The sequence below is a fragment of the Leptidea sinapis genome, chromosome 14 (assembly GCF_905404315.1).
Source record: "Leptidea sinapis chromosome 14, ilLepSina1.1, whole genome shotgun sequence".
In the NCBI taxonomy this organism is placed as follows: Eukaryota; Metazoa; Arthropoda; class Insecta; order Lepidoptera; family Pieridae; genus Leptidea; species Leptidea sinapis.
Genome location: NC_066278.1, coordinates 140001 through 156012, shown reverse-complemented (window position 1 = coordinate 156012; position 16012 = coordinate 140001). Strand labels below are relative to the sequence as shown.

Below are 16012 nucleotides of genomic sequence, written 5' to 3'. Positions count from 1 at the left end.
ATTTAAAACTGAAAAGAAAAAGGGGGGTCAAAGATCGTTTGGATTTACTATGAATTTTTGAAATTTCGTACAAATTTCAAAAATTTATAACTCTTGATCTAATTATAATTTTTCAATTTTCAAAACGGCGGGTATCTTCTCTTCTTACAGTTCGTCTTTTAGGGTAAATAGATGTAGTCCAAAACACGCGGATCCACGACCTCGTGGAAACGCAAAACTTGTTTTTTTGGATTTTTCTCCAAGAAAAATAGGGGGAAAAATTCAAAAACTTACACAGCAGGATAGAACACGGTGAGACGCATCCGGGAACACTAAGAAACTAGCACCTTACAGCGCATATTTGCGCAGCGTAATTTTTTAAAGTTTTTACTTTTTCACTTTAGGCACTTATTCTCACTTTGTACTTTCAAAAATTGTATTTAAGAAATGGGGTTTACACTTTCTTATAGAGCGCACAATTACGCACCTTTCAATGTATAACACTTGTGTATTGGTGAAACTTTTACCACTTTTAAGAATTTTTTAAATATTTAATACAACAAATTTTTACAAATTTTACACGGAGCTCACTTGTACACGTGTTCTCGCTTCTGCGGAGGGCAGCGGAGGAGGGGTTAGGTTAGGTTAGATTAGGTTAGGTTGAAGTCGTTGTGTCCGACGGATCCAATTTGCCGACTTCCCTTACCTACATTATTCTATCGACTAGAGGCTCTTCACCTTGGAGACCTGCTGCGGATATGGGTACGAGCCGGCGCGACATCTCCACGTACATCCCTCACCTGAATTTTCAAGGTCCGCAGAGAGTATCCGGACACCGCCGCAAACGCGGTGCTCTTCGCGTTCCGAACCATATCTCCCTTCTATAGGATTCCATGGAACTCGAACGCTCAGGCAGAAAAGAAAACTCTTCCCGGACCACTCGGCGGCGTCTTCAGGCCACTTTGGGTTACCCCGTCGAACACTCGCTTGAGAAACGAGAGAACGATTATTGAAACGGTTCCGCTGCCGGGTTCCGGAATAGGAACCGGATTCCCTTTCGCTCAAAGGACGTTATTTATCATATACACAAAATATATATAAACACGCCGCATCGACATAAGATCTCTCCTTGAGCTTAGGATCGACTGACTCGCGGGCAACTACTGTTCACGCGAAACCCTTCTCCACGTCAGTCCTCCAGGGCCTCGCTGGAGTATTTGCTACTACCACCAAGATCTGCACCGACGGAGGCTCCAGGCGGGCTCACGCCCAGACCCTTCTGCGCACTCCGCCGCGCACGTCCTACTCGTTACGGCATAATACGCGTGCGCTTTGACACGCACGCGCCGATTGCCGGTAACGGTAGTGTATAGGCAAAACGCTTCAGAGCCATCCATTTTCAGGGCTGGTCGCTTCGGCAGGTGAGTCGTTGCACACTCCTTAGCGGATTCCGACTTCCATGGCCACCGTCCTGCTGTCATGAGCGACCAACGCCTTTCATGGTGTCCCATGAGCGTTTTTTAGGCCCCTTCACACTACGTTTGGTTCATCCCACAGCGCCAGTTCTGCTTACCAAAATTGGCCCACTTAGCACCGTCATCAGATCTCCGGCTTCATCGTTCGAGTAAGCCGGAGTTCTCACCCATTTAAAGTTCGAGAATAGGTTGAGGTCGTTTCGGCCCCAATGCCTCTAATCATTCGCTTTACCGGATGAGACTGTTACGAGTCGACGCCAGCTATCCTGAGGGAAACTTCGGACGGAACCAGCTACTAGATGGTTCGATTAGTCTTTCGCCCCTATACCCAGTTCCGACGATCGATTTGCACATCAGAATCGCTACGGTCCTCCCTCAGGGTTTCCCCTGACTTCGACCTGATCAGGCATAGTTCACCATCTTTCGGGTCCCAGCATCTGTGCTCAGAGCGCGCCCGCATTCGCTGATTGGAAACGAGACGCCTCGGGAGTGCGAGAGATCGATTTTTGACGACCGACGCTCCATCATTCCTGAGCGCGCGACAAGCGCGCGCCTTCACTTTCGTTGCGCCTTTCAGTTTTGTCTGTTTGAATTCATAACTCAATGACTCGCACACATGCTAGACTCCTTGGTCCGTGTTTCAAGACGGGTCCTGCGAGTGCCCGAAACAGTAACATCGCCGACTTATACGCGCACAGTCCGAGACTACACAGCTGCGACGACAGCGGCGTCGTGTCAGCACACGCACAAGGGCAGGATGTCGACGACGACTCTCGCTCGCGTCGGGCCGGTCGCGTCCCCGGATGGAGACGCATGCGCGTTTCATGACAAGTACCGTCCGCCGCCGGCCGGCGATCGTCACGGTCGGACGGCTGTGCGCGTGAACGCGCAGGCGCCCGGCTCCCGGACAACGCTCAGGCCGAACAGAAGAACGGGTCGCGATGCATAATGTGTACTAAGAGAGAAGTGCACGCCGTCCGGGTGCGTCAACGGCGGCGACCGGTGAATGCGAGCACGAGTCTCGCGCACATCGCGGCACGCCGCCGTACGCCCCGGAGTGACGATGAATCTCTCCGTTCGTTGAGCAGCACCTTTGCCTTCATGTTCGAACTGTCAGAGCTGTTCGACATTGATGAAATCACAGCCCTGGCCAGCAGGCTCGATGCTGTCCGGGACGACCCGCCGTCGCTCCTGCAAGTTATGGCAGACAACGGCAAAATATTCAGTGCCCTCACCGATATAGGGCGAAAGTATAAAAACATTCGCGATGCCTAATTACGTAAGCGGACGGGTTAAATCACATACGCTCCGTATAGCGTATTTTAACGCCCAAGGCCTTAAGCCTCAACTAGACTTGGTGAAGGAGTTCGCTCACGAACATCAATTAGACCTATTCTTAGTGCAAGAGACATTTCTAACACCACGTATACGCGATCCGCGTATCGCTTATTATAACTTAGTCAGGAATGATCGCACCACCCGTATGGGCGGCACCCTCATTTATTTTAAAAGGTCTCTACACTGTATACCTATAGATCCTCCGGTCCTCACTAACATCGAGGCCTCTGCCATCCGGGTCAGTATGGCGAATCACCAGCCGATCACTGTTATTTCAGCTTATCTTCCGCCCAACAAAAAAGTATTATACACAGATATAGAAGCATTACTCGGCCACGGGGCTGCAGTCATAGTGGGTGGCGATCTTAACGCCAAACACTCCAGCTGGAACAGTAGAGCCACAAATAGAAACGGAATCTTATTAGATTCGCTGACAGACACGCTGAATTTTTCAGTAATAGCACCCGACGAACCAACACATTATCCGGATAACGTCGCGCACCGACCCGACATTCTAGACGTTGCGCTACTTAAGAACGTAACGCTCAATGTAAATTCAATCGAGGTTTTTCACGAATTAGAGTCAGACCACCGGCCCGTCGTCCTAAATCTAGGCCCACCGGTCAACTTTCAACCACCGACGAAAACAGTGATCGACTGGCAACGGCTGGAAAAGGATCTCGAGTCTATCAAGTCCGACGACCTTGACCTTATACCGGACGTCATCGACTCGGTCGTCACGGCTCACAGTGCTATCTCTCATGTGACGTCACACATACAGAATAGGATCAAGGCCTGCTCCAGGCAGGTTCCGACGATGCAACCGCATCGCCTAAACCTGCCTCCAGAGGTCAGGAACTTACTCACACAGAAGCACAGAGCCACTAGACTTTACGACAGGTATCCGTCGGTTGAGAATAGGCGCCACCTCCACTACCTACAGCGGGTGGTACGGGAACGTATCGCGGAACTCCGCGGCGAACGTTGGGACCGCTTGCTCGGCAACCTTAAGCCATCACATGTGGCTTTCTGGAAGCTGCCTCGCGCGTTCAAACAGGAGCCGCCCACTGTCATGCCTCCTTTGGACAGACCGGGACTGCAGCCGGCGCTCGATGACGATGAGAAGGCTGAATGCCTCGCAGATAGTCTCGAGAGTCAGTGCTCTCCAAATGCAGCAGCCAACCCGACACACGTTGACGAAGTTGATCGTGAAGTTGAACGTCGCTCCGCTCTGAGCCCTTCAGGCGATGTAATAAAACCCACCTCTTACGAAGAGGTGAAGTTAATCATTAAGGAGCTTCACTCCAAGAAGGCCCCGGGGCCCGACACTATAAACAATAGGATTCTTAAAATCCTACCCTCGACTCTTATTGCTTTATTGGTTACCATTTTTAATATTCTATTGTCTAATAGCGCGTTCCCCGAACAATGGAAAGATTCCATTGTTATCGGTATCCCAAAACCCAATAAACCTAAAGCTTATCCGAGTAGCTATAGGCCTATTAGCTTAATTAACTCGATCGGGAAACTTTACGATTAATTCTCGCGCGTCTTAATCATTACATCGCGGAGCTCAACCTGATACCCGACATACAGTTCGGATTCAGAACCGCTCACTCGTGTCCCCAGCAGGCTCACCGACTCACCGAGTACATTCTCGTACGGCGTCAACTTCACGCTACCACGGCAGCCGTGTTTTTTGATGTCGCGAAGGCATTCGACAAGGTATGGCACAACGGCTTAGTATTCAAGCTGTATCAACTGGGAGTGCCAGACAGGCTCGTGCGCATCATACGAGCCTACCTTACTGATCGCTCCTTCCGATATCGAGTAGAGGGCACCCTATCCTCACCCAGACCCATCAGGTCTGGCGTGCCACAGGGTTCAGTCCTCTCTCCCACTCTTTTCTCGCTCTTCACGAGCGACATTCCCAAGTTTTCGAGTGTCCAGCTCGCTCAGTACGCTGACGATACGGCACTCTACTTTGGCTGCGCTCTATTGAACCGCTCAACCTTGAGCAGGAACATTAAAGTGCTTCAAGCCGCCGTCGATGAACTAGGCAACTGGTTCAGAAAATGGCGGATTGAAGTGAACCCCACCAAGAGTGCAGCGGTACTCTTCGGTAACGCGAATAGCATCCGCGCTAAGAAACGACTGACCGACGTCATTAAATTGTATGAAACACCCATACCGTGGGTGAAGGATTACAAATACTTAGGAGTCACGTTCAACAGCAATATGAACTTCAAGAAACATATTGATACGGTATGCAATAGAGCCCGATTTGTCCTCAGTCGCCTTTATCCACTTGTGTGTGGGCGAAGCAAACTTCCGCTCAAACACAAAGTGACGCTGTACAAAACCATCGTACGGCCCATACTGTCATACGCAAGCGTCGTTTTCGCGCACACCCGACCGAGCTACTTACGTCGTTTGCAAGAAGTTCAAAATAAATTCACGCGCATGGCAACCGGAGCCCCGTGGTTCGTCCGAAACGTTGACCTTCACCGCGACCTAGAGCTTCCGACGATAGCTCAACACTTTAAAGAGATCTCGCGACGCTTCTTTGACAAGGCGCCTAACCATCCCAACATCTTGGTTAGGAAGGCATGCGGGTACACCCCCCTTCACCATAGTCTCAACCCAATAAGACGTCCCAGACACGTAACGGTAGACCCGGATGACGACATCACCATCGCGAACGCGACACCCACAAAAACACCGACACAGACACGCACACACCGCCTTCACAGGCGTAGGCGCGGTCAACCACCGCAAACCATCGTCACTCTGACGATGGCCAGCGGCCCGCACCCTAGATACACCACACATTGTTTTGATACCCGACGAGACGTTAGTCCTCGTCCTGTAATAGTTTCACTACACTCACTAACACACGGACTGACTGACGGACTGACATACACCACTTACACAACCACAAACACACTCCACAAACAGACACAAACACAAACATACATGCACACTAACATTAACACTACTTACACACATACAAACATACATACTTGCAATCATAAACACATACACACACACTTACATACATTACACTAAACATCACCACATTCGCCGGCGAGTGTGTTCTTCTTATCTTTTCATCTTCATTTTCATTTTCATTCTCTCTCCTTCCCACAAGCACACAGCCGGTCTGAGGTTCGAGTCTCCTTAGGAGACGCCCCGCGACTGTTGTTGCGTAGTCTTTGCGGCCTCCACGGCCCACGTCCTACTTCGCTGTGAAAGCCAGGGCTGCTAACAGCACAGAGAACGCGAACGATATGAACGTGTAAACTCTGATATGTGAATAAAGTGATTTTGATTTGATTTTACTATTTATAAATTACATAATATTAAATATGCATTGCGGCTTCGAAGAAAAAATCGCTCTTTTATTTATTTTTTTTTTTTTTTATAACGAGTACGATCATTTTCAGTTATAAACGCGCGACATGTACATTTCATTTTCCCTCCGAAACCAAATAAATAAAAATATATTTCAAATCAAATCAAAATTCTTTCTTACTTACTTACTTACTTACTCACATTCGTTTTTCGCGATTTTCAGCAAAACGGTAGGTAAGTTTTATCATAAAAGTATCTCGGACAAAAATTGTAGATCGTAAAATTATCCATTAAAAATGCATCAATACTTAGTATTAGATTCAAAAAGTTTGTTTCCACGCCACCTATGAGGTAGTGTACTTAGCGAGTTTTTATAAGTTTTTGAATAGTTATTATTTCAGAAACGGTGGCTCGTAGGAAAAAAAGTATCGGTACGTTTTTTATAATTTGTGTTAATATCTTGTTAATTTGACGACTCATATAGCCCAGTGGTTAGTCTTATGTTAAAAGTTACAACGTCACAAAGTTAAAACAAGAATAATTGTTATAAATTCTTAATTTAGCTTAATTCATCAAGCGACGAATTATCTATGTATAATATAGTTCCTGTTCCTGTGCATTAGATTATAGTTTTGTTTTTGTCAATTCGCTATTCGGTCCTCCATTCAAGTAAGTGAGATATCCGTCCGGGGAGACCAGCAGGGAGCGCCGCGCTCCTCGCGCTAGGCGGTACTCGCTATTGAGGAATCGACCGTACCCGCTATTGGGGCCGACCGTACTCGCTTTTGGGGCCGATCGTGCTCGCTTTTGGAATTTGCGCAGCGCGCCCAACACGATCGGAGCCGCCGCCGCCGCCGCCGCCGATGGCGATGTACACTTATTATCACAACACTCAACTCGACATAATAACCTGAAAATGATCGTACTCGTTATATATAATATAAATATAACTAATAATAATATATTGTAAAATTTTATAATCATGAGAAATCGCGTGACGCGTCTGTTACGACGAAATATCATGATAATATTATATTATTATGTTATTATAATATTATGTTGGCTGTTGTTCGTTTGCACACACACAACTCTGCTCGGCGACGATGCGTCCTCGGACGAATCACCTGGCGTGGGGCTGAGTCTCAACAGATCGCAGCACGACGCTGCTCTACCGAGCACAACACCCCGCCAGGGACGTAATTCGTCTACAGACTATTCCGAGCCCCGATATCGAACTGAGGTAAATTCGAAACTTCGACGCCGTGGTGCACGTGTTAATACCGCTCGCACCGTTCGTCGCGTTCCAAATGGGCTTCGACGTCGCGTCTTACGAATAAAACGCGACTAGTAAAGTCACATTGTTTAGAGCCTTCCGACACTCGGGGCTCCACGGTGAGTATATCCTTGCCGGACTCGGCTAGGCTGGCTTCGGCCTTAGAGGCAATCAGGCATAATCCCGCGGATGGTAACTTCGCACTACCGGCCGCTCGGCCGAGTGCATGAACCAAATGTCCGAAACTGCGGTTCCTCTCGTACTGAGCAGTATTATTATCGCAACGACACGCCATCAGGAAGGTAAAACTAACCTGTCTCACGACGGTCTAAACCCAGCTCACGTTCCCTTTTGATGGGTGAACAACCCAACGCTTGGCGAATTTTGCTTCGCAATGATAGGAAGAGCCGACATCGAATGATCAAAAAGCAACGTCGCTATGAACGCTTGGCCGCCACAAGCCAGTTATCCCTGACTAACTTTTCTGGCACCTCTAGCTAAAAACTCTTTATACTAAAGGATCGATAGGCACTGCTTTCGCAGTCCCTATGCGTACTGAACATCTGGATCAAGCCAGCTTTTGCCCTTTTGCTCCACGCGAGGTTTCTGTCCTCGCTGAGCTGGTCTTAGGACACCTGCGTTATTCTTTGACAGATGTACCGCCCCAGTCAAACTCCCCGCCTGGCAGTGTCCTCGAACCGGATCACGCGGGAGTTGTACGGCGACGAGCGTTGCCGCTACGTCGCCACTCTGCACGCTTGGAACGAAACACCGTACGCCCGCCGATATTATCGACCGCGCACCGCTTCCGGCCAACCGAGTAAGTAATGAAACAATGAAAGTAGTGGTTTTTCAGCAACGACCGCGAACGATCTCCCACTTATGCTACACCTCTCATGTCTACACATATCAGACTAGAGTCAAGCTCAACAGGGTCTTCTTTCACCGCTGATTCTCCCAAGCCCGTTCCCTTGGCTGTGGTTTCGCTAGATAGTAGATAGGGACACTCCCCTTCCCAAGGACTTGTCAACCTTTCGGTTATAAAGATCTACATCCCGTTTGCGCCAAGCCACTATGAGTCCGACACCAATGGAGGGGAACTGATACCCAGTGAGCTCCCCTCCCCCATAGCCCCCGTGTCGGTAGAGCTACCTCCACCACGTTTGACGGGTAACCGCCGAGGAACCTTTCGGAACCATCTTCTTCAGGTCAATTGAACGCCACCGCGCCCGTTGCTCGGATAACCGAGATGAGGTGGCTACTTGGCCAACTTTTTTGGGCGAGCACCCTGAAGTACAGCTGAACACCCTATACCGACTGTCCACTAACAGACGTGACAACATACATCGCGCCTGGTTCCAACTTTCCCTCAAGGTACTAGTGAGTAGATAGGGACATAACCCACCTCCTTCCCATGGTCTTACCGACCTTTCGGTCATCAAGACCTAGGTTCCGACCGAAACAGCGGGAGATGTACCGGTCCGGATATTCAGGTCCAGTACATTTCTTGACTCCCTAAAAGTTCTCATTTTTTTTTGCGTCCCTAGATGGCCCTCTCCCCCTTTCTGGGGGCGGCCGACCACAGCTATGGCTTCGTCGTCGGGCACTCCTTCTTCATCTTCTTCTCTTCTCTAAATCTTCCTTTCTGCGTCTTCGTTACCATCCTGGTTTACCCCTCCATCACTCTCCTGTCACGGTACCAACTTGTGGCAAATCTTACTAACCGCGAGAAGTTCTCCTCTGAGGACACTAGGTCTCCGTGATAAATTGGTCCCGGATTCTTCCTCTCCAGATGGTTCAATAGTTCGCCTCTAGCTTCATCGTACAAGCTGCATTCCCACAGCACGTGGTCGCGGTACTCATCCGTCACGCCACATGGACAAGTGCCGTCCCCCTTAAGCCCCAAGTCTCTAAGCCGGCCGTTGAAATTCCCATGACCCGTCAACAGCTGCGACGTGTAGTGGTCGGGCTGCACCCACGCCGCTAGGAGTCTTTCCCCGACACATGGGAAGAAGCGTCTGAGATCTCCACCTCTTTCCTCACGATCCCAGCGCTGCTGCCACATGTTTACCACTTCGGAATGGATGTCCTTTTTCAATACCGCGAGCTCCTTTTTTACCCTGTCACCCTTCGTCGCTTCTATCTTGCCCGCGCGATAAACTTCCAGATCGGCTGGAAGTACCCCAGCTAGTACTGGCAGTGCGGCCGTACTTGTTGAGCGGTACGCCTTGGTGAGAAGCACCAACGATGTTCGCTGTGTTCTGAGCAACCGGCTGGACACCACATACAGGAGCGACCTGTGATACCAGATGCTCGCCGCGTATGTAATGGTTGCAACGTACGTCCCCCTGTACAAGATCTTAAGTGCCTTGTATCGTATGCCCCAAGAAGTTGAAGATACCCTTGCCATCTTCCCGAAGCACCTCGCGGCTCGCTCTCCGATATCCAAGGCGTGATCGGCAAATGACCCCTTTCCATCAATCGTTATGCCTAAGATTTTAACTGATTCAACCGCACGAAGAGAATCTCCTCCCATTCTAATGACCGGGGGTCGCCCGAGAGAGCCCTTCAAGGTTATAGACTTGGTTTTCACCGACGAAAACCGGAGTCTATTCCTAACTCCCCATTCCGAGATTCTCTCGAGCGCCACCGCGGCATTGGTCTCGATAACAGCCCTTGAGTTTCCTTCGATGAGTAGCGTTACGTCGTCCGCGTATGCTATCATCCTGACCCCTTGTGGTACGCTCAGCTCCAAAAGGTCGTTCAACAGTATATTCCACAGTGTGGGACCTAATACGGATCCCTGTGGGCACCCCATTGTGGAAAGTTTCCATACGACCTCTCCTCCTGCGAACATACCCACCCGCCTATTCAGAAAGTAAGAGCAGAGGCACCTGTAGATGTTGGGAGGGCAGCCGCCCTGCTTGTATTTAAGCAGGACCATAGGCCACCACGCGTTGTCAAACGCCCCTGATATGTCCAGAGTTATCGCTTGAACATATTTGTAAGAGCTGGTGGTCACTAAATCCATTATAGTGCTAAGCGCTGTTATTGTAGACCTCCCTTTCATGAATCCGTGTTGACGGGCTGATATACGACTGTACAGACCCGGAGTACATTCGCATATCAATTGCTCTAATATTTTCCCTAGTACTGGCAAGAGGGTGATAGGTCTATACGCCTTTGGGTCAGTCGCCTTCCCATCACCCTTTGGCAGTACTATTAATCGGCCTTCTTTCCATACATCAGGGAACACACCCTCATCTATACATTTCCCGTACATTAACGTCATCTCACATGCGGCCACCTTCCACGCTGCTTTAACTATACGTGCGGTGACACCATCAATTCCTGGAGCTTTGTCCGGCAGGTTGCGAATTATCGTGCCTATTTGCTCTCTGGTAGGGGGACTTACCTTCTGCCCGCTGGGTAAACAGGCCGCCGCCAGGCGAACCTGCATATGGTACGCCGAGTCGGTCGCCCGGTCGTCGTCCGGACACATCACTGCCAGTATCCCACCCATGGCGCCGCGGATGTCGTCAGCGAATCCCTGCGCAAGCTTCAAACCGTTTATGACGTTCTGAGGCGGGCGCACCCTGCCTGTAGCAGCACGGTATGCCATACCCCATGGATCGTCATTCCCACTGTCAGCAAGACGCGAGAAGTGGTTGGTCTCCGCTTCCCGCATGGATCTCCTATAGAACGCACGTGCACGATGGAAGCGCGTTCTGCAGATTTCTTCTGCCAGTCCGCCCGCGCGCCGAGACTGTTGCCATTCCCGACGCATCCGGTTGTGCTCCCTACGAAGGAAGTCAAGTTTCCTTGACCACCATTCATACCCCTGCACCCGGTCTTTCCCCTTGGCGAAACCTAGGCACTCCCCAGCTGTACGACTCAGCATATCAGCGAACTGTTTGCACACGTGTTGTGCCGGCTTTCGGCAGTCGAGTCTGCCTGCTCGCCACGAGAGTGTGGTACAGAACCGGTCCCAATCTACCCTTCGATCCCGGTATCTCGTTGGTTCCCCTCCTGGTTCTTGCTCTCCCTGGTACCGTGCGGCTGATGGGCTATTCTTGACGATGGAGAACGTGATAAGTTGGTGGTCGCTGCTGCTTACTTCCTCCCGAACTCTCCATTGGCGTACAGGGACTCCTCTGGTTGTTATAGTAACATCGATGTTAGAGGAACCGTTGATCGTGTTAAATGTGAACGGTTCCCCCTCCTTATTGTGCACAAGGAGCCCCTTCGAATGTATAAAGCTCTCCATCGCCAACCTTCTTCTGTTTACCTCCGCACCTCTTCCCTCATATTGCTCGCGGCGGCTGTGCCAGAGCGGCGAGTGGGTGTTGGTGTCGGCCCCGATGACAATTGGTTTTCCCTGGAGTGCTTCCAGTACGCGGTCCAAGTGGTGTATATGGGTCTCTATGTTCTCGCAGTACTGGAAGTATGCCGACACCATATACAGATCGCCGCCATCCCCCCGGAAGTGTGCCACGAGGCAGTGCGACGTCGATAGTTGAGGCAGGATCATTCCGGAGATCTTGGTGCTATTTACGTATATTCCTGCCTTTGAATCTTCCGTGCACTGCAGCAGCCCCGGCAGCTGGGCCCTCGCATACTGTTCTTGGACAAGAACGATACCGAGACCCAGCCTTTGGGCGATTCCCGGGAGTTCCGCTGTTGCCGTGAGCGCTCCTTGAAGGTTTATCTGCCCGACGTACATGTGTTCATTCTTATGAGCCATAGTCTGTGCGTTCGGCAGCCCTCTTCTGCGCCGCTATCCGCGCTGGACAAGTAGGTGCTGCCGTCTTATGGTCTTCCGACTGCTTCCCGGCCTTCGCGCAGGTGGCGCACCGTGACTTCGTAGACTTACAGTCCTTGTGGCCATGCCCAGCTGTACCGCACTTGCTACAGGTCTCCTCCTCAGCCTTGCAGTGTTTTGCAGAGTGCCCGTACCACTGGCACTTCATGCAGCACGTCACTTCCAGGAAGTCGCGCACCAGGTACCTCTCCCATTCAAGGTATACCCGCTCCCTGGACATAAGGCGGTCCCTCCATGTACCGCTGCATGCTAGCACCACAGTGGTACAACTTCCCCCCTTTGACTTCTTGTAGAAGGCCACTTTTGGGAATCCTTCCTTTTCCGGGACGTCCGCGAAGTTCTGCTTCCTCAGCGCCCCCAGGAACTCCTTCTCGTCCTTAATGTGGCCCTCGACGTTAATAATAGCCACCAATGGTGTCCTTTGGCCTGCATCCTGGACTCTCAGGGTCGAGGGCATGGCCTTCTTAATTTTTTCGGCGTCCTCCTTAGTCCTTGTTTGCAGGACTACGCCTGCGTTCCCTACCTTCCTCAGGCGCGCGACCTGCAGTCCCATCGATGTTGGCTTTATAGCTTCCTTCAAGACGGCCTTGGTTTCCTCCGCCGTCTTAACTCCGCTGTTGTCCGCCGGGTACACCGCAAGTACGCTACCCATCCCCTGTGGCTTAGGCTGCGTTGTTGACCTTCCAGTTCTGAGCGTACTGGCATAGCTCCTGGTTTCGCTCCTGTCTGGTTCTCGGGATGTCGCAGTGTGTGCGCACTCCTTCGCTTTGGCCAGTCTACCGGCCAGAGTCGCGACAACGGCTGTGAGACGTTGCACTTGCGTGCCTATATGTCCAATATCCGCTTTATTCAATTTGCTTGTGTTCCCAGTTGCCGCAGCCATGATCTCGCTACCGGCTAAGTTGGCGAACTCAATGAGCTCCTCGGTGTCGCACTCCTTCATGGCCCTGCTGCTGCCCTCATTGCTGCTGCTTGTAGAGGGCTCCAACTTCCTCCGAAGAGCCTCTTGCAGCTCCTCCGGCGACTGAAGCGGGCGCTTCTCCGCGCCCCTCAACTCCTCCACACTTCCGAAGCCCCCTGGGGGGGTCCTCGCTAGTGACCTCCTTGGGGTAAATAGAGCTAACGATTCAAGCTCGTCTAGCTCCCTCCTCTTCTCCTCTACCGCCTCCCGAAGGAGGCGCTCCGAAGTGTCCATATTCGTATAGCAAGCTTATTAGTATATATTGTTATTAGTATACCAACAAAACAATAAATAGAAAAACAAAAATAAAGTTTAAAAACTAAAAGCTAACTACGAGTCCTGTCTCTTCCCTAACACTTCCTAATACCTAATTACCTATCAACTACCTACTGTCTAATAATAACTAATTCCTAAAAGCTAACTAAATAATATGAGTCAAAACACTAACACAAAAGAAATACAGTAAACAAAGTAATTAACTAATGACCGTAATAAATCAAATAGCAAAAAATTCAAGTCACACAAAAGAAATACAGTAAACAAAGTAATTAACTAATGACCGTCATAAATCACAGCGGATTAATTCAGGTCACGTACGCACCTTAGCTCCGCCCACTACACAGACACTCGCGAACGTCGAACACAGGCTCCACCCACACGACGCGATTGGACGAACGAGCAGCGAATAGTGACACAGCGCGAGAACTTGGGCGGCGACTAACGCAGAGAGCACAAAACACGTCCGCTCGCTACGAGAGCCGACGACGAAGTAGTAGATAGGGACAGCGGGAATCTCGTTAATCCATTCATGCGCGTCACTAATTAGATGACGAGGCATTTGGCTATCTCAAGAGAGTCATAGTTGCTATCGCCGGGCGGGGGGTCTGGGGGGCTGGCAAGCCCCCCAGCGCACCCGGCCCGACGTCGGATGGCGGTACTTACTGTCTGCCTTTCTAACTTTTTTTTTTTTTTTTATGGAATAGGAGGACAAACGAGCGTACGGGTCACCTGGTGTTAAGTGATCACCGCCGCCCACACTCTCCTGCAACACCAGAGGAATCACAAGAGCGTTGCCGGCCTTTAAGGAAGGTGTACGCGCTTTTCTTGAAGGTACCCATGTCGTATCGTCCCGGAAACACCGCACAAGGAAGCTCATTCCACAGCTTCGTGGTACGAGGAAGAAAGCTCCTTGAAAACCGCACTGTGGAGGACCGCCACACATCCAGATCGTGGGGATGATATCGTAACTTGTGGCGTGTCGTGCGAAGGTGAAATTCGGCGGCAGGAATCAGGTTGAACAGCTGAAACACAGAACACAGAAAGGCGAAATTGAAGAGTCGTAATTGGTTGTCTGTAACCCCCTACGTCTGACCAACGCACTATACCGGGACTGGAGCGAAAGCTGTTGTGCTGTAACCTACCTAGTAGGCGGTGTGCGTTGGGATTCTAGCAGTTAGTTTTGCCCTGTGCTGCCCCGGGGCGTAAAAAGAATAGGGTAGTCCCAGGTCCAAGGGTGTCGTAAGAGGCGACTACGGGCTTTTTGAAAGTGGAAGAGTCACGCTGCTGTCTTATGACGTCAGCACAATCGGGCCAGACTCATCCGGGTTACTTACCACACTCGCACAGAATACCGGCGTGAAATAGCGGCCTAGTGCCGCTATGTTTCGCATAGGTTAGTGTCGAGGACCGGAGGCCATTCCCCCCCCTCCAACAAAATATGAGAGCGGTCCTAAAAAAGAAAGTACCCCAGGAGGGTACCGGCTCTTGTAGAGTCGTCGGAATTTTTACTACTAAAAACCTATGGAGCAAATGGCTCAAAAGGGGGGAATAATAGTATAAAAAATCTCGTCTCCTTACGGTCACGGATGACAGAGTTATGCAGGTTTTTAGATTTCCAATATGGCGGCCAATATGGCTGACCAGATGAACGTGTTTGGGTAACTTCTATATTAAAAGGCCGAGATGCCCCGTGTTTGGGCTTGTTTTATAGCAACTTTCACGGAGAGCTTAAATTTATGTATAATTTATTTTTATTTATACCCCTGACTAATACTTTTACAAAAAAAAACTGGATATTTTACACAAAAATTTAAAACAAAATTTTAAAATAGCTTGTAAAAATTTTGAAAAATATTAAGTAGAATATTTTAATCACTTTTTAACACTTTATAACAAAAACAGATGTCCAACTACAGGGGGAACTGCGCCCCGTGTTCACCCCTAAATTTCAAAAATTCACAACTATTTTATTTATGGGCAAAAAATTTTGAATAAACATTAAACTTGCTAATCTATGCATGGAATAAATTTAAAAATGCGGTGTTACCGATTGTTTTGATGAATTTTGAATTTTTGAAATTTTTGTAGTTAGTTTTTTGTTATTTAAAAATCCAATTATGCACCAAATTACACGAGACTTTTACTGTTCGCTGGAGCTCTTGAGCGCGCATCTAGTGATATGCCACATGAATATATTTTCTAGAATGTAAGTCAAAACAAATTTTCTTAGGATTTCTTTTTTCCGAAAGTGGCTGCAGTAAGTAACTTTGTATAGTGTTTTGTACTTCACACTGTTGCTTTATGTAGGAAAACTGTATATCACTGCTGTTGTTTTTTGTGTTACAAATTTAGTCTAGAGAGTTCACAACCGCAAAAAGGCTTGCTTATGGTCCAAATTTTGGTAAATTTTTTAGAGCTTTGTGTCCTATTAAAGGGCTCTTTTAAGGCGACGTTTTGGTGTCCTTTGATTTTTCGAGGCTCTTTAGGTGGCCGAGATAGCACTCCTCCAGGATGGTTTTTTGTCTCCCCTA

General features: G+C 49.5%; 1 long non-coding RNA gene across 2 annotated transcripts in view; it reads right to left on the bottom strand.

Moving 5' to 3' along the window:
• The window catches only part of LOC126968104 (uncharacterized), a 190732-nt gene that overhangs the window by 161828 nt on the left and 12892 nt on the right, over positions 1–16012 (bottom strand). Inside the window, exon 2 of one of the 2 annotated variants that reach the window (XR_007730135.1) lies at positions 1144–1852. This is a non-coding gene — a long non-coding RNA (uncharacterized LOC126968104). Of the gene's footprint in view, positions 1–779; positions 1853–16012 lie in introns of both variants that reach the window. The other variant, XR_007730134.1, reaches the window with a different exon arrangement.